At 36.7% G+C, this 19608-nt stretch overlaps 1 protein-coding gene and 1 long non-coding RNA gene across 2 annotated transcripts in view; one reads left to right on the forward strand and one right to left on the reverse strand.

Moving 5' to 3' along the window:
• The window catches only part of LOC105392252 (KH domain-containing, RNA-binding, signal transduction-associated protein 2), a 227335-nt gene that overhangs the window by 67787 nt on the left and 139940 nt on the right, over positions 1 to 19608 (forward strand). The gene's annotated exons all lie outside the window — the stretch shown is intronic.
• LOC125490095 lies at positions 15358 to 16215 on the reverse strand. The gene is made up of 2 exons (XR_007267436.1): positions 15797 to 16215; positions 15358 to 15689 (listed from the first exon to the last, which is right to left on the reverse strand). It is a non-coding gene; the product is annotated as an uncharacterized LOC125490095 (long non-coding RNA).

The raw sequence follows: 19608 nt of genomic DNA on the forward strand, positions 1-19608 counted from the left end.
GCCTTGTACTAATGTACTCCCTTACGGGGTAGGCAGAGGTGCGTTGCTGCACCCACTTTTCGCCAGAGTGTTATGTTAGTCCCAATGTAATAGGGGGCGGGCCTATTGCCATTTTACGGGCACATCCAAGACCCGAGAACAAATATCTGTGTTTAAACAAATATCTACTGTGTTACCTCCTTAGCCAAATTTTCTTGAGTATCTTTTTTATCTTCATTTCAGCGTTGGCCCTAAAGTAAAAGTCGTTCAGTATATCAGACTAGCTTTGGCTTCGCTCACTGATAAAATTGTACCCTTAAAATTGCGTGATCAAGAAACATTAGTAAGTCAAGCATTGTTAGTAGAAGTAGAAGTATTAATAAGCTTAACATTCGTAAGTTTTGTGATTAACCATCATTTAGGCTGCAACGATTGCTATCTTATTGTTAAGATTATTGTTATTTATTATTTCTTATTGTTAGGATCGCACGCAGTGAGGTACCTACCTGCGGTTCAAAAGTTTCAAGACTTCAGAAGGGCTAGCACGGGACGCAATTAAGATGTGACAAAAGATCTCCGTCGCGCTCTCTCTTGAGGCTGCGCGATGTGAGTGAGCGCGATGCAAAACTTTTGTCACGTCTTAATTACGCTCCACGCTAGCCCCGGTGTTAAAAGTCGGATGTTTTTGAGGTTGTTTAGGTTATCTATCGTTGACATAATGTGAAGCTCACAATAATATTCGTATCGTTATATTGGTTTTAGTTGCAAACTATAGGTATATACACATATTTATTTATTTGATACTTTATTGCACAAATATGAAATATAAGTGACAAAAAGTGAACTTAATGCTAAAAGCATTTTATACCAGCCAGGAGGCATTATACTAATTATGCTTATGACTGTAATCAACGAAGCTGTAGTCAGAGCAAGCGTTTCGCAAGCGAGCCACCCGCTTTTCGCTGTAAATTTGTACTCACGTGATAGGTCGCGATCCAAATCAAATGGTCCAAATTCGAATTCTAAGAGGAAAAAAAACATTTTATAAGAAATCCTTCGTCGAACCTTTTGTCAGTACCTACGTACAATACAATCAATCTATTTTCGTCTAGACAGCCAGGTGTTTTATTCATCAGCAGTTTCTAGAATTACTTTTGAACTTTGTGATTCGGTTCTAACGTGATCATTTGTATTCTGTCGACATTCACTGATCATTGATTGATTGATATTCACGTTAAGTGGTTCGTAGTTTGTTTATAATAAAAATACAAGTATGTAAAGGTTATCTAAGGATTTCTTAAATCAATAGTATGTAAGAAAATCTTATTGTAATTAAATGTCACAACTGTTATGCCCAAAATGGACGAAAACTTTAAAACGAAGTTGCAGATTTTCGCTGCATATTTTTATGAATGGATAGTTTGTGTTAATAAAATTGACTCTGATGTATACCTATGTAGCTTACGATTAATTACGATGTGGATACCCTGCGAAAGTATATTATCCACATCCCGCGAAATGTATTACAGTAGGATTACATCTGAAAAAAATATTTCGATGCCACTTACTTGTGAAAATATAAAGTAGTTCAGTTTGATTGATAAATAAATCCACATATTACACTATGTTGACCGTTCCGAGCACACAAAGAAACATCGCGGACGTGATAAAACTTTATTTTATCGCGTATCCCTGTCCCGAGGGGTGTCCTAAAATGTAACTTTCATAAAAAAACCAGGACCTCCAACACTTTCGGGACATATCGAAAGATGTGTCATTTTATGACTAGAAAAAGGATTTTGATGGACAAATGCCGCCAGAGAACGACCACGTATCATGACCCGTCCCCGGCCTCATTTCGTGAGCTTTTCTTACTATATTTCCTGAATCGCAGAGGTCTTATAAAGTTGGGCGGTCGTCAATCAAAATTCTACCGGCGTCAAATGACATTCTGCTCACAATGGGCCGAAATATCACTGATTTTTAGGGCTTTATATCTCGGCCCTACTACGGGATGTGGTAGTTTCAAATGTACAATTTGGCAGACATTTCGTAATTTACCACTATTGTGTTATGCGGTTACAGAAATATATTTTTTCATAGTTTCTACAGCAAATAAACTATTTAGGACAGGGTACGATATTGTACCAATTGACTGTATGTCTTTGTGAAGCTGTGTGTCTTGGACTTATCAAGATCTCGAGAGCTCTAATCTAGCTATGCTTCATCAAAACTTATTTTAAAAAAGAAATATAATGTTACTACACTCCAAATTACATTTTAAAGTCAATACAGTAATAAAACAAAATTACAGCTTCATAAAAACTTCATTTTGCATTAATCAGAGTTAACTGTGCTAGACGCAATAGCGGAGACCTCGATTTATCTCTATTTACCATCCAATAAAACCTAAGAGCTTTTTGCCCGCAGGAAAAAAGCTAACGTTTACAATATTTACGGACGGTTTCCGAAACACGATTATTCAATTCAATGTACCTACTAAAAGACATTTATGTTGGTACTTTGAATTGAAAATTAAGAGTAAGTAGGCACAGCTTACAACGAATATACTATTGAGCTGCATGTTCAGATAATAATTAGTATGTACGAGTGTACCTACATATAATATATCTATTACCACTTATTACCTTGTGGAAATAAAAAAATCACATTAACAATGAGTGTTCAACAACCAATTATGTAACTGACACTTTTTGAATCTATTCTATGAAAAGGTACCTACAGAAGTGTAAGGGTTTATGCGATGACCGCACATACAATGAACTTCATTGAAATCCACAGTATAAACTCCATTGAAGTATACCTAATATACTTGTAATATTAGTTCAATGATAAGCCCCGTAAATTGCTATTGTTCAGGAACCTTGTCCAATTAATGTCGACGTGTTAATGTCGACGTGACGTAACAATGACGTCACCTGAAAGTAAAAAGTATAGATGACATTTATTTGACGTCTTATGACGCGCCAGCTGTGGAAAAAAGAACGGCGGGGCATTTTACGGGGCTTATGCCTATGCGGTTCGTTAAATATCCAGACTATCTGTCGTATAAATGTTTTCTTAACCGGGTTAACCTTGGTCATGATCAGCCTTTATGAAACGTGACGATATTGCGACAAAACAATTTTACGAGGCATTCAGAAGTATAATTGTTATCTTTATTACTGTTACAAGTTTCTGCTGGCGAATCGCAAAATGTCGGAGTTTGTGGAATAAGTGTCAATCATTGACCTTTGTAATCATAGTAGCGAGCACAAGTTTCAACCTCCGTTAACGTTGCGTATCTTCAACTGTCACTGTCAAAATGTAAGGCAAAGTTAGTTCCAAAAGTGACATTTGTTTTTTCCATATGTTAGGTGGAATTTCACCAAACGCTAAACGTATTAAGTAGACTGTCATACGTCTGTCAGTTAGTACAAAATGAATTTAAAATTTGATTTAAATACGTTTAGCCTTTGGTAAAAGTGACCCTTCGTGTAGATTCGAAAATAGTATCGAATCCAGTGCTCGCTGCACTGGTCCTTGCATAGAACAACGCGGCCTCGGGTGTACCCTCTGCTCAATGTGTCCTTGTTTGTAATACACTCACGAGAAATAAAAAGGTTCCAGAGACATATGAAGCGACAATGGCAGGTGAAACTTTTTCATTGCTCGTGAGTGTATAACTTAAGTAACACACACACACGCACTCACGCCTTGTACTAATGTACTCCCTTGCGGGGTAGGCAGAGGTGCATTGCTGCACCCACTTTTCGCCAGAGTGTTATGTTAGTCCCAATGTAATAGGGGGCGGGCCTATTGCCATTTTACGGGCACATCCAAGACCCGAGAACAAATATCTGTGTTTAAACAAATATCTGCCCCAGCCGGGAATCGAACCCGGGACCATCGGCTCAGTAACGGCGGCTCAAACTAACTTAAGTACTTATTAATTTTCTACTTTCCTTTGTAATTCCATTGTTATTTTAAGATAAAATTTCCGATAAACGCAGCGTCAGTGTTGAAGGAAATCATCGGACTGTTCAAATGTTTGAGCAAAATCTAATTTGGCGGCTCAAATTGAGTTGAATAACTTGATAAAACAACTAATCTTTTGTTATTCTTTGACTAGGTTTCATCTTCTTCTTGAAATTATACAAAATATACTTTTGTGAATCATCTAAATTCTCGATTGATGAAAAGATGTGTTATAAGTTAGTTGTGCCGCCGCGTTTTAATAAATGTCTCTGATATTATTATGTTAGTGGAAAACAAATAAGTAAGTAATGCTGTTTTTGATGAGTCCATTTGAATGTGTTTATGGCACTAGTATGGCCGTTCTGGCCAGCATGGATTTCACGTCATTTCCCCGCTGGTAGGGACGTGTATGGGCAGTTTAAACATTCAATACACACGCATGACTGCGTTCCGCTGCCCAATATACTGGCACGGTGGACAAATTGAGAGGACTATAAATTGCCCATGCAAATGTGGGTGAGTTAGCTGTTGTTGTTGAAATGTTACTTTTAGGCACTTCCTTCTATGTTCTGTGATTAACATACTTTGTGTCAAGTTATGGCAACCACACCCACTTCTTCACGTGATCTTTCAGAGGATTACCTTGGTAAGAATTAAAACGAGGTTGGCCACGGAAAACTAAACTCTAATATAGATCCACAATAATCTTATAAGAAAAACCAAAAAACTCTTAATACCGCGATGTAGAAATGGGAAAGTGACATCTAGTGGCGGTTACAGGAACTAATACACTAAGATGCATTCAACTAATAAAAACTTCAAACCAACCTACTTACACTTATCTGTGTAGGTACTTGATATTGTATCCTACGGCGATACGGCTCGTCGCGACCAAACACGTGAATATAATAAAACAGCAAAAATCGGATGGCTCGCTTGCGAGTCACCTTTAACTCACCCTTCGGTGATTACGGTCGTGAGCATAAATCTTCCTTTTCTTCTTCCTAGCCTTTTCCTTATTTAGGGTCGGCTTTGTGCGTCATGTCACGTCATTTTACCCTATCCTCATTCATTCCACACTCTCTCATATTTTCTTTCACTTGGCTTGATTGTAGCCACGTCTTTCTTGGTCTTCCTCTCTTACGCCTTTCTTCAGGTCTCATTTCCAACACTTTCTTTGTAACAAACCAAGAAAGGCGATGGCTTTTCAACTTCTCCACTATAGGAGCCACTTTCATACTTCCCCTTATATACTCATTTCGCATTCTATCTTTTCTTGTCACACCACACATCCATCTCAACATTCTCATCTCTGTCATAAATATGTCGTGAGCACAAATAAATGTATCTATATCTATACTTTTTCTGTTACTAGTCTAGTTTGTTTTGTTTCTCGTAAATAAATGTAATTTATTAATTTACTTAAGTATATGAGTAATTTACTTTATGAAAGGTTTTAGCAGAAATAACCACGCCGTTATTACCGTAACAGTGTGAATAACCGCTAACTTTGCCAAAAATCACCCGCACTAATCGGTTTTAATGAGATGAGTCGTCGGCATTGATGTCATTAATTGCGTAGTAATGAAGGCAACTCTTCATGGAATACATGAATCGAGCCTCTGTTTGATGAGTATAATTACTTTACTAGCATTGGATTGGAAAATGAACTCACTGATTTGTGTGTAAGGCTGCCGCTCTACTAGCGCACAGTGGGGTAAAGAGCGGTGGTTCGGTAAAATCAACCAATAATAATAATATGTAACAATATGTGGGAACATTTCACACACGGCCATTCGACCCCAAGCAATGCAGAACATGTGTTATGGATGTCGGACAGCGGATATATCTACACAAATACATAGATAGATACATACTAAGTATAATCCCCATCCGGGAATCGAACCCGGGACCTTCGGCATAGCAGTCAGGGTCACTAACCACTACACCATTCAGCCGTCTCAATTCATTCATTCATTCAATATAAGGCTGCCTGTCTACCAGAGTGGAGCAAGCTAGCGGAGCGGTGAGCGAGGCAATAATCGACCGTTGAAATAGCAAAGTCTGGTGGACAGGCAGCCTAAGGATGGAGTCAGGACGTGACAAATAGCGTCACTCAGTCTCCACCAACCAGTCGCGCCCCATTAACTCCGCTAAGAAGACTGGAAAAGTTCAATATAAAAATGACCACTTCAGAAAATTCGCTAAAAAATATATATTCTCCATAGAAACTTTGTTTGGTCACATGACTTCTTATTATGGAAAAGCAAGTATAAATTTTTTCAACAGCCTGTATGCGAGGGCAGTTTACGGCAGTACGGCTGGCAACACCGGATGCGGCCTTGGCGTGTCGATTGATAAAGAATAGTACCTCCGTAGAGGGGGGGAAGTGAAATAAAATATGCATTTGATTTACCATAGATAGAAGGGGTGGCTTTACTCAGACGTAGGTGTTGCATAAGTATAGCAGTGATAGTAATAGACTAGTACACTCACATTACATTACATTACACACCAATTTTCTTATTTTATTAAATGTTTGATTCAATTAGGATCCCTTAGTGAAGGTTTTTTTTCATTGCTAGTGAGCGTTATAGTATTATTATTTTTATAAAGGGTTATTTCTTATCGTAATCTACTTTTTTTTTACTAACAAAAGAAAGTATAATCCATATAAATGAACTCGATTAAACTTACAATACAAATAATGTAGTAATCACCACCTCATTTCTCGCAAGCACGCAATTCTGGATAATATTCTTTATCATTCTTCCTTATTATGGCACAAAATGGTATGAGCTGGCCCGAACGACAATGACGGGACGCGGTCTCATACGAGGCGTTTTATAGTGATTACACTTCATAATAATATCATTATTTATGATTAACTAAATGTTCCCGCGAGCTTTTATTCGCCTTAAAAAGTTTTCCCGTTTGAATTCCGGGATATAAAGTAGCCTATGTTCTTTCTCAGGGTCTAGACCATATGTATACCAAATTTCATCCAAATCCGTTCAGTAGTTTTGGCGTGAAAGAGTAACAGACAGACACAGTTACTTCGCATTTATAATATTAGTTAGGATAAGCACTGGCATTATGGAGTCTTGACTGTAAAAAATATTTAAGTGAAAGAGAGCTTGCAGCTAAGCTACTGAAACAGACGTATTGTTTTAAAAAATATTTATGTGTATAAGTCACTTGCTTACATTTATGTTCTATGTTATAAAACTTTATTAAACTTTCATAGAGCTAAAAAAACTACCTAAGTACGATATTTAAATCTGAAAATACGATGGAAAAGAAAAATTGTGTTCGTAGAATAGTGCTACGACATAATTGCTACGGCGTAGGCGCGGCGTAGCTGGACCTGCTACGCGGCGCCGTAGCATATAAAATTATCATCCAAGGCTTTTTATGTACCTTTATAGTTTTCAAAACCATTCCAAGTATAGGATTCAAATAATTATTTGATAACAAGCAGGCAATGACTCAATCGGGTAAAACCATGGAAGTAATAAGTACTCTTGTAAAATGGGTAAAACACAATCATAAAGTGTCATAAGTACTCCCTCAATTTACCCACATAATATTCAAGACATAATCGTGAATGCATTTCGTTCGAGATAATGCCATATGATATATTTGATGAGGTGATGATTGATGACATCGATAGAGAGAGAATCGGATGCAATCGACCTTTTCATTTCAAAACGATTCTACGTTTGCAGTTATTATCGATGATATCATACGATAAACTGTTTCTTCCTCGTAATTTTGTAGTATTGGAGTTTTGATATTGGATATTTATACAGGGTGTGGCAAAAAGGGTATACTAAGCCGAAACCTACATGTGCAGCATGTTATATCTAAGCCCGAAACTGAAATCAGAATTTGAAAATTCGCGAAAAAAAAAATTCATTTTCCATAGAAACTTTTTTGGTCACGTGACTTTTTACTATGGAAAATGAATTTTTTTTTCGCGATTTTCCAAATTCTGATTTCAGTTTCGGGCTTAGATATAACATGCTGCACATGTAGGTTTCGGCTTAGTATACCAATTTTTCAACATCCTGTATAAAATAAGTTTTTTTTTTAATATACCTAACTAATACACTCAACAAAAACGTAAATATTATGACATCATCACGACCCATCACGTCCCCACTGCTGGGGCACCTGTCTCCTTCCAACGAAAGAAGGGTTTTAGGCCTAGTCCACCACGCTGGCCTAGTGCGGGTTGTTAGACTCCAAAAAATATTATTTAAAATTTTAAATAAAATGTTTAAAAAATTGGGGCCATTTGGTGACGGTATTTTACTATTTAAAGTATTTTGCTGTATTTCAGTAAAATGTCCATAAAAAGGGTTTCTAAACAAAATAATAGGTGCTAAATCTGTCATCTCCCTTATTTACAAAGACCTTTTGTATATTTTATCGTATTCCATGCCGTTGACTTTCGACAATATACAGCATGTACCTAAATGGAACGATATACCTACGAAAAATGTAAACACTATCTAATTTCAAACTGAATAACTTTTTGAAATAAACTAAGACTTACAGTTAGATATCAAACTTTTTATATCGAAAAGCTAAAGATCGCATCCGGTGGCGTGCTTTAGGTGAGGCCTACGTCCAGCAGTGGACTGCTATAGGCTGATGATGATGATGATCAAACTTTTTATGGTTGAAAGGTTGACTGATGATGATGATGATGATAATGATGATTTTTAATGTCGGTAGTAATTATATTATCGAACTTGTTATTTTTGTATATTTTCCGTTTTTTCTTATCCCACTCCATCAAAATGTTAGTCTTTATTTATTTTATTTTATAATACCTAAAAGCTATGCGACAAGACATAGTAAATTATCTAATTAAAGCTCTTCTGGCAACGCGACAAATTCGTTTAAGTGGCATAGACGAAGATGTCTGAAACGAAACACCCCGTCTGTCTGTCTGTCATTATTCGAATAACACTAACTTGCTGTTATAAAATTCGTGAAACAAGCATTACGAAACATGAGTAAAAATAACGTGTATCTGTATACCTATCGTGAACTTGTTTTGATAACGATTTTCGGATTCAAAATGTACTAAAAGTGACACTAATGAATTCGTAAATGTTATTTAGTTTTGTCTTCGTGATAGGGCTCCTGGTTGTGAAAATCAAGAATGCGAGTATACAAAGACTTTGAATAATTTTCAGTTATTTAAAATTACAAGTAGAAAATAAAATATGTACCGATGAATAATTTGTATTGACATTTAAATTTCCAACTTGGCCCCCAAATAACTCTACAATTGAAACATTTATACAACTATTCGGCAACTCATACCGCGGCTTATCTGATCCGAGATAAGTACACTTTATATGTACAACTATACAATGTGTATAGTTAATCTGAATCCCTCGCAATTTGTTGAAAACTCCGCGTCTCTCTGACCGCTCTTTGTCCAGTCCCTTTGATGTGTGCAGTAGGCATGTGAGTGTGAAACATGCAAAAATTTAAGAGAAAAACTATCATACTTAAAATTTACTGAAAAATTTCAAGCACTGAAAAATATTAGACGCATGCCGGACGTATATACGCTAGCCGGTAGTGGTTGGATGAGGAAGACCGACGACAGTTGTGTCGCTCCTCGGGAGAGGTCAACGTCCATCAGTTGACGACTAAGGATTGATAACAAACCAATTGAAGTTGATATATTTACAATATGATATGTGAAGTTGAACTGTGGCAGTTGAACTAACGAACCAAAAAATCACATGTGTCAAACCTTCAAAGCTAAGTAGGTACATAGTGAAGAAATTTTATATTTCATTACATACCACGTCTTCGTCCCATCCCTACGTCTATATCCAGTGGGTACGATCTGTCCTTTGATCTTCAGATGCGGGAGTGAGTTAGAGAGAGACAACGTCTCTTGTCTCAGACTAATTATGAGATATATTTAGGTATTTAATTATGGACGAGCTGGCCTCGGATGAGGGCTCGCAGATATGAATATGTTTGGCATATTATATAGATACTAGCTGTTCTCGCGAGCTACGCTTTGCTTTAAATTCCGGGATAAAAAGTAGCCTATGTTCTTTCTCAGGGTCTAGCCCATTTGTATACCAAATTTCGTTATAATCCGTTCGGTAGTTGTGGCGTGAACGAGTAACAGACAGACAGACAGAAAGTCAAACAGATAGACAGACAGACCCAGTTACTTTCCCATTTATAATATTAGTTAGGATTCTACGTTTGGGTCACGTGTGCGAGATAATCGTTGAAGTAGACGGGTGCTGCTGTTACACCTCCCGTCTACCTCAGTAGATGACTTCCGCTATCGCCCCACCATCGCACATTAGCAATCAACAATCCTTAATCTGTGAGCTTCCGAAAGCGCGATATAGCTCATATAGCGCTAGAGGCGAGACATAATATGTTTTTTTATTTATTTATAAAAACTTTATTGCATACTAAAATAAACAGTTACAAAAATGGACTTAAAAGTATGTAGTATATACAAAGGCGGGCTTATTGCCAAGAAGCAATTTCTTCCAACCAACCTTTATTGTGTCTGATTTCACGGGATTCAATAGATTAAAGATCAGTGGAGAAAATATTATAAAGTAATGAAACAACATAGAACAATTGACAATTAAACAGAAAATTTGGTACTTACAAATATTGTGAATTTATTAAAAACATTAAGTATAACCATAATAACACCGAGCGCAAAACTAAAATCATCTCTCAATCCAGACGTGCGCATAAATAATCATACCACTAATACTACATAGTGGAATATACATGAATGAAATAATCAATGTATATGCAGCGTGATACATAAAATATGATACAATTACATCCGTGCCTGATAAATAAATCGACGTGATCAATTATTATTTTGTTTCAACTATTTTCGCAACGTGCAATATGTGACAAATGAGGCTGGCGGAGTCGTATCGACTGCATAAAACGATGATTATGAAAATGTATTTGGCACTCTTAGATCAACGATATACGAACAAGATTGTGTTGTGTGTCACATACAGAAATAGAGCAAAAAAGTTAGTTTATTCGGTTTGAAGTTATTATTTATTGGTACAATGGTTGTCATTAGGTTGAAATGTGCCAATTTCTCCATAGTCGGTTATCTAACCGACAGTATAAATATATATAAATTAAACGTCATCTCCATATAAAATTCATGACTGATGTGTCGAAAGTCAACCACTACTCCCTGGTTATGCTCTAACCGACTATGGAGAAATTGGCACATTGCAACCTAATGACAACCATTGTACCAATAAATAATAACTTCAAACCGAATTAATTCAAAGTAAGAGATCAGTGGTAGAAATTATAAGATGTAATTTGTCGAGACGTTTCTTTTACAATCAACACTCCATCTAGATCTATTAAAAATATCATTAATGACGCTAATTACGTCTCTCTAAAATAATGTTTTATCATTTTGAGTTGCAAATAGTAAATTAAAACACTGTAGTTTATTTGTCATACAATTATATAAAAAAACCGATTCCAGATATAGACAAAAGCTGCGTTTCCCAGCTGTTTCGCCGCGACAGCTTTCAGCAGCTCCCGATATTGCGGCTAATATCACCAGATTATATGGAATCTTGCCAAACACTAGTGCTTATATTAAACACTGAAGTGGATTCGAACCGCAATAGTTAATAGAAACATTAAGGGTTTCGGTATTCTGTAATCGGAACCGATATTAGAAATTGATTAACTGGTTTAAATCTTTTAATTCGGACTTATCGCAACCTCAGAACAAAAGCGGCTCATCTCAGAATTTCACAATGTTAAGTTATTTAAAAAAACGTTTTATCTATCAGATGACACGAAGACAGGCATTTATAAAGTTGTTTATGCATTTAGCATTCTAACATAAAAATGCCTTATGGTCATCGCATAAAGTAATAAGACAATTTTAATATTTTTATGACTAAACTTTTGAAATTGTTTAGATGGCTATAGTTAAAACGTTCGTGTCGTAGTATTTCGTAACCATTTACGTTATAAAACGTTATACACGCAATAGCTCATCACTACAAACCTCTTCATAAATTTTAAGCCAACAAAGGTTAATACTGACAATAACTGTCTTGTAAATATTAACCCTAATCCAATGTCCATTAGGCGTGATTTGTCATGACAAGACTAAGGAACGTTCGATTCTAATTTGTAATGCAACAATATTACCTTTGATTACTATGCAAATAGCTTAGTTTCACTCGACTAATTACAATGATCTTGTTATACTCCACACGTTGTTGCAAAAAGGGTATAATAAGCCGAAACCTACGTGTGCAGCATGTTATATCTAAGCCCGAAAATAAAATCAGAATGTCAAAATTTGCGAAAAAAATATTAATTCTCCATTGTAAAAGGTCACGTGACCAACAAAGTTTCTGTGGAAACTTCATTTTTAATTTTTCAAACTTTTTGTCATTTGGAAATTCTCAATATATATGTAAATGTAATTAGGATATGATATGGGCTTTTTACACCTGAAATTGAGAATATCTCGATATATATAGGTATATCGAGGATTTCCGAATGAAAAGTTGTTCACACTGAACCCCTGAAAATGAGTCACCTCCTTTTGGCTTTGTATACTTTCCCTTTTTGCAACACCCAGTATACAGGGTGGAATGTTTTAAAAACCTACTGTTTATTTCTTGTAAACCCGCGTACCTATTGGTGTCAAAAATATCATTGGATATTGGATGTGATTTGATTCATAGCGTTGTCAGTGCGACAAATATTTTTTTCTTTACGTCGTTATCAAAATAAAGTAACACGAGTAGCATTTGCTCCTTAAATATTATTCAAGAATTTCTCCTCCTCCTATTCGTATCTGTTGAACGATCACCCATCTGGCAGATAGTGGAAACTACCAACATCAATCCAATTAAACTTTCTAATCTAGACCAGCGGGGACTAAGATAAAGTCTAGAATTTATTATCTTACCCAGACTGTACAGAATATGAAATGGTTTCAGACTTAGAAATTGTAGAGTTGGTTATTTCTTGAGACTTTTCAAATAAACTTTGAAGAATATTGTCTTTTAACTACGAAAATACTGGAAAATACTAGCTTGCAATGTACTTTTTTTTAGAAAGTTGATTCTTTGACTACTTATGCATTAAAAATTTAATCATGGTGTAGGCACAGAGCGGTGGTAGCTCAGTCGGGTAAGCGCCCGCTTCTCAAGCAAGAGATGCGGGTTTGAATCCCGGCGCTGACATGTACCAATGAGTTCTTTGAATTTAAGTACAACGTGTACCATCGCTCTTACGGTGAAGGAAAACATCGTGAGGAAACCTGCATATCTAGATTTAGCACATCTAGATATGTGAACTCACCAACCCGTAGTGGACCAGCGTGGTGGGAAATGGTCCAAGCTTAGGAAGGCAGTTTAGACCTTGGGGATATGCACAAAGGTTCCATTCGAGAGAGCCAGGTGCAGGTACATACACCCCCACAGAGAATAGAATAGGTACCAAGGTAAAATACAAAAAATAATACGCTTACGATTACATTGACGGTGAAGTGCTCAAGTATGCGGTTCGTTACTATACAGTCGTGAGTTTATAGCTAAGGGTCCACCTATTGGTATCGTACGTATCGGACCAAACGGTTTCATAAATGTATGGAGAAACGGCATCGTCGGCAATACCGATGAATTGGACGCAACTGGTGGGAATTTCTATACAAACAATACTGAATGCGATGCGTCCGTTGCGTACGTAGGTGTGTGTGTGTGTTGAACTTCAATTCTTGACTGCCTCGACGTACAGATACGGTTTTGGTATTATTGTTTAGCTTATTTCAAATACTTTTTAATAAAAACATAAAATACCATGTGCTATACCTATAATTATGTTACTAGCTGTTCCCGCGAGCTTCCATTTGCCTTAAAAAGTTTTCCCGTGAGCGGGGTAAAAAGTAGCCTATGTTCTTGCTCAGGGTCTAGACCTGTATACCAAATTTCATCCAAATCCGTAAAGTAGTTTGGGCGTGAAAGAGTAACAGACAGACAGACAGACAGAGTTAATTTCACATTTATAATATTAGGAGGATTAGGATGTATACGTATACATGTGTGATTTAGTTCCACTCCTAAACATGCCTAAGCCCTGTCTCCGTCAACAATACGTTGTAATAATAATGTAATTTGCGACAATTTGCGTCAAGTCCCAAGTGCTGAGCATCGGATGTAATTCGCTTAAATATGGTGCTTCATGTAAAATTATGAATATGTACGGGGCTATTGAGTTTAATATTAAGAGCGCAGCTGTTAAATAAATTGGTACAGTGGGCTGCAAGGAAATCTGACCACCTCTCAGTAGCTATGTCATTCTAAGACAGGTAAAGTTTCTTTGCAGGCTGTACCTAGAAGAATAGGGTGCACAAAAGGATGTTCCCAGTACTCCCGTAGATAGAATGCGAGCCGTATTCGGATAAAATTCAGGATTCCTTATCCTTATCTCGTAGGTAGGTAGGTACTTAATTTGAAAGAAATTCATTTGGTACATGCCACGACTGGAACTTACGTCCTCTCAAATCTAATCTGTACGTCTAGTATAGGTTGTTGATAGTTGACACAACGTTTATAGTTTCAGTTTTCTTCCATACATTTACAAGCAGCGCCTCTAGCGGAAACTATCATAAACTAAAATTGGTAGTATGAGTTATTTCAAATCGTAGTTTTAAAAAACGAAATAAGTTTACGTGTAAATTATAGCTTTTTGGTAGTACGAGTTACATGTTTGACAGATCTTAGGTAGTCAGCTTCAACGAATTCGAAAACTTTCATAGTTGTTGCTCTCACTGAAAATTTGTAGGTGAGAAGCGTTTTTGTTGTTGGTTAGGATCTAGTTAGAATTTAATTTGTGACTATCAGCGATCATATTTTGCGTGGCGAATGGCTGCAGAGGCAGAGGAAACCCTATTAACCACTAGGAACTAACACAAACTTAAGAATGCGGAGTAATGATGGCAGGAATAGTGCTTGTTATTAGAGATAGTTTATATTGGTTCAGTGACTGGACCCAGTAGAGTACTATGTTGGTACTGATCCCGCTTGGACGCTATTTTCAACCAAGTCCAATGCGACTGTGTCGTGAAATCTGCCTTACTGCGTCCAGGCACTGAACCAATGTATATCACCATTAGGGTGCTTACATAGAGATACTGGTTACCTGTATCTACCCGTACCGGTAACCTGCTGTTTATCTTTCAGCGAGTGCGCTAGAGCATTTCACGGTTTTAAATTTCTCAGTGAGCGATACCTAATCAAGTTACCGGTACGGGTAGATACAGGGAACCCGATTCTTTAAGTAAGCACCCTTAGAAATGAAAAATAAATGTTTAAAAATAATCATTTATTACTTATATAGTTATCCATTACATAAATGGCCTAAATCCCCACGAGAGGACGATAGCGTCGCGGCGTTGACTGCCTCGGACGAATCACGCGTCGACGGGTTGTCCTAGGACTCTTCCTTGGTCTCAGTGGGGCAACAAGTATTGGGCTTCTTCCGACGACAGGGCATCTTGGGCTTCGACCAACGACAGAGCGTCTTGGGCTCCCCACATGTGCAGAATAGGTCGTAGGAGATTCTACACCATGTACGGACATTTATTTATGGCAGTTAACCTGCCGTGGGGTCCATAGGCAGGCTTGTTTAGGTCCCCATTCCTGTAAATAGTACGAATAGATTAGGTCTAGTAAAATATTATTTATTCCTACAATTTTACCTTAAGTTATCGTAAACATAATAAGTATATAGGTAGGTAGGTACTTACCTTTCCATAAAATCTACAATTAGGTACTTCGAATTGCGATGCACTTGTGAGGATCATTCTTAATTCTATAATTTTTATAAATAAAAGCTTGTAAACCAAATTTCAGTTTGTTTTTGTTAGAGTCATTGACATTGATTGACATATATATTTTGGTTAGAGTCATTGACATATAATCAACATATAATATACGAAAATCAAGACGCCAAAATGACATGTGTGTTTGCCCTTTCTTTTTACAAGCGCTAGAAAGAGGTAAAGTATCTAGAGTGAAGTTCGCACAATCGAGTTGTAGCATAAACGATATCGCATGAACTATTATAAAAAAATGTAACTCATACTACCAATTAACTTGGAAACTAATAGTTTGGCGTGCTTACGATTTCTATCAACGTTGACATATATTGCAAGCCCGTACTAGACGCTCTAGTGTCAAGACAAACCATTGAGGTTTAATGGCACGTAAATTTAAAAACCTAACCATGTTACACAATATTTTGTATAATATTATTTACTATATAATTATTTAATTTAATGAACCACACTTTTTCAAATAAGTGGGCAATACTTCTTTAAGTAGTTGTCTCATTAGCTATAGTATTGAAATTGAACAGACGATCAACGCAATCCCAACTACCATTATTGCATTCTCATAATGCAATCCTGCATTCAAAAATGACACTAATTTGCATTTACTACTCTCAGCTGTTTGGCGAGGCTCCAGGGCCCCAAGTCTGCTAAGGAATGGCGGCACAAGTGTGTGCCGCCGGCACACGTCGGCAGCTTGGGTTTCGCACTGTAGGTATTCATTATCTGCGTTTTCGGAAATATTTATTGCATCTTTTTTTAAAGAACTAACGTTAATAATCCTAATCCTAATCCTAATCCTAATCCTAACTAATATTATAAATGCGAAAGTATCTGTGTCTGTCTGTCTGTCTGTCTGTCTGTCTGTCTGTCTGTCTGTCTGTCTGTTACTCTTTCACGCCAAAACTACTGAACGGATTTAAATGAAATTTGGTATACATACGGTCTAGACCCTGGGAAAAAACATAGGCTACTTTTTATCCCGGAAATCCCACGGGAAAACTTTTTAAGGCGAAGCGAAGCGCGCGGGAACAGCTAGTCAGTAATAAGTATTAATTGTTTCATATTGCACTACTGGGACACACTAACCAGGAGAAAACGGATACCTAAAGTCGGAAAACCATCAGACGACACAGCATTGAGCCGCCATTCCTTAGCAGACTTGAGGCCCAGTGCCCGACGAAAGCATTAAAATCACTTACAACTGTCATAACAAAATGAATAATGAACTCTAGGGGTCCTAAAATAAGATGCCATTTCGTTTGTAATATGTGCGGGGGTGTGGACCGCCGTTTTCGATGTAAGTGCTAAGTTGAGTCTTCTGCTCCTGGTTATACGGTGCTTTTTGGGATGTTGATGTTTTGTTATTTTGACTATGGAAGTTGTGAGAAAGTAATATTGGATAGTCACTTGCGATACGATCACACTCTTGGTTAAAATCAATAGATTAAGGGCCACTTTTACCAAACGCTAAATGTATTTAAAATTTAATTTAAGTCAAATTTTAAATACTTTTTGTACTAACTGCCAGACGTTTGACAGGGTACTAAATACGTTTAGCGTTTGGTGAAATTCCACCTAAGGGTGACTTGCACCAAACATTTAAACGAAATTAAATACCTACCTATAAATATATATTTGTCATGTTCTGTCAAAGCATGTGAGCTATGGATTTCAATTTGTTTGATTTTTTGGTGCAAGTCTATTATTATTCATAAAACTGAAGGGAATCATAAAAAAACAGGACTTATACCTAATAGTAAAAAAAATATATGATGATATGTAACTAATAATGTAATAATTATTTCAAAATAAGAAAGATTTCTTTTGATTAGAAGCAATCTAAATCGTACCGCTAAAAAATACATAAAACATGGTAAATAACACCTCAATTTTCACATTCGTTTCACAACACCATACCAAATACACCAATGTCATTTATTCATTGTTTTGTTTGTCGAGAAAGCAAACTTGGGACTATTTTGTCATCAATCTGAGAAGAAAAATATTATATTTTTTTATTTACTTTGTCTGTTCTCTATAAATATTTATCAGGACCCAGAGCGGAAATTAAAAATATGATGTCTTCTGTTCTTGAGAAGGCATCCTTTACCCGTCAGCCGTGCCGGTTATAGGTATATTTTTACTTAGATTTACAATATAGGAACAAGATGGATTGTCAGTGCAAAAGAAACGTCTCGACAAATAATAACACCGCACTTATCTCTTATTTTTAACTAGATCTATCGGTTAGAAGATTTGTGAATTTGTTCATTGGTACAATGGTTGTCGTTAAACTTAAAGGTTGAACTTAAAACGGTTTGACAGTACCTACTTACTTAAACAAAATGCTGACAGTTTTTTTTTTAAAGGGTAAAGCTGCGTACAGACCGGCGAAACGAACGCCACCGAACGGGTTTCGTTGACCTTTGTTGCTGCAATCTGTCCTGTATTATGTATGATAAATATCCATCGTTGGGCGTTTGTTGGGCCGGTCTGTACGCAGTTTAAGAAAATTGATGTTGAAACTGTGATTTTAAGCCATTAAACGTCTCTTAACAACAAAAGTGTGTCACATGTGGAGCGAACAATATTGCGCAGCCGGCGTCTATTCTTGGCACGGTCTCAGAGAGCTCCTCCCGGTTTATGAATGAAAGTGAAACTGCTACCGTATGGTCGTCGACTGACGCAACCTTAGATTAACAATATGCGAATAAGATGGAGTTTCAGTGCAAAAGAAATGTCTCGACAGATATATAGCACATAGTACTCTACTGAATTACTTCGGTTAGAAAATTTGTTACTTTATTCATTAATTGGTCCTATACATGGTATATAATTAAGTATGTACAATGGTTGACATTAGTTTAAACTTAAAGTGGTTTGTCAGTAAAGAAAATGTGGTCCATTTTATCAGTGGTCATTATTATTACAGTCTATCTATCTATCATGGCGAGCTGATTTTCCGCATTTAGCCTCTAAGGTCAGGCCATTATGCGTGAAATACCTACGGGGTGACTAGCTATTAAGCCACCCAAGCTCACGCCAGAAAGCCAGTAGACGACCTAGGTTTCTCATGACTTCCCGGAGGGACCCCGGAGATCCGATAATACAGTCGTGGGCATAATATATGTACCTATTTATATATGTAAGTTATGAAAAAAAATACCTAGTACCTAATTTATTTGCTACCTCGTAAATCATAAGCAATTCTTACGAAATCGTTTCCAACTATAAACCACTTTGCTACACTGTTAAAACATCTAGTGAAAATAGCGATAAACCAGAAAAAGTTTTAAATCTTGCAGACGTAAACGAATTGAAAAGTGTAGTGGGAACGAAAAATATTGTAATATCCGCGCGATACATTTATCTCTCTGATATAATGTCCGAGAAACTGTCGACTATAATAGAAATGAAATATGCCCAGTTACAAATGCTGGGTGTTTCTGATTTATCCAAGTCGCTATCAATCTATGATATTTCTAGCTCAAGACAGGATAGTTGGCGTCATTGTTTTTTTAAAATTATATTTTAATCATGAAACAAACAGTCACAGACAATTTCATGAACATTTCATGAAATAGACCTGGAGTTCTATAGCAAAATACACTAATATTAATCTAGATCACACTAGGAAGTTCACATTTAAAACAATAAATGACGACCGAATGGCGTAGTGGTTAGTGACCCTGACTACTGAGCCCAAGGTCCCGGGTTCGATTCCC

The sequence above is a fragment of the Plutella xylostella genome, chromosome 20, assembly GCF_932276165.1.
Source record: "Plutella xylostella chromosome 20, ilPluXylo3.1, whole genome shotgun sequence".
Classification (NCBI taxonomy): domain Eukaryota; kingdom Metazoa; phylum Arthropoda; class Insecta; order Lepidoptera; family Plutellidae; genus Plutella; species Plutella xylostella.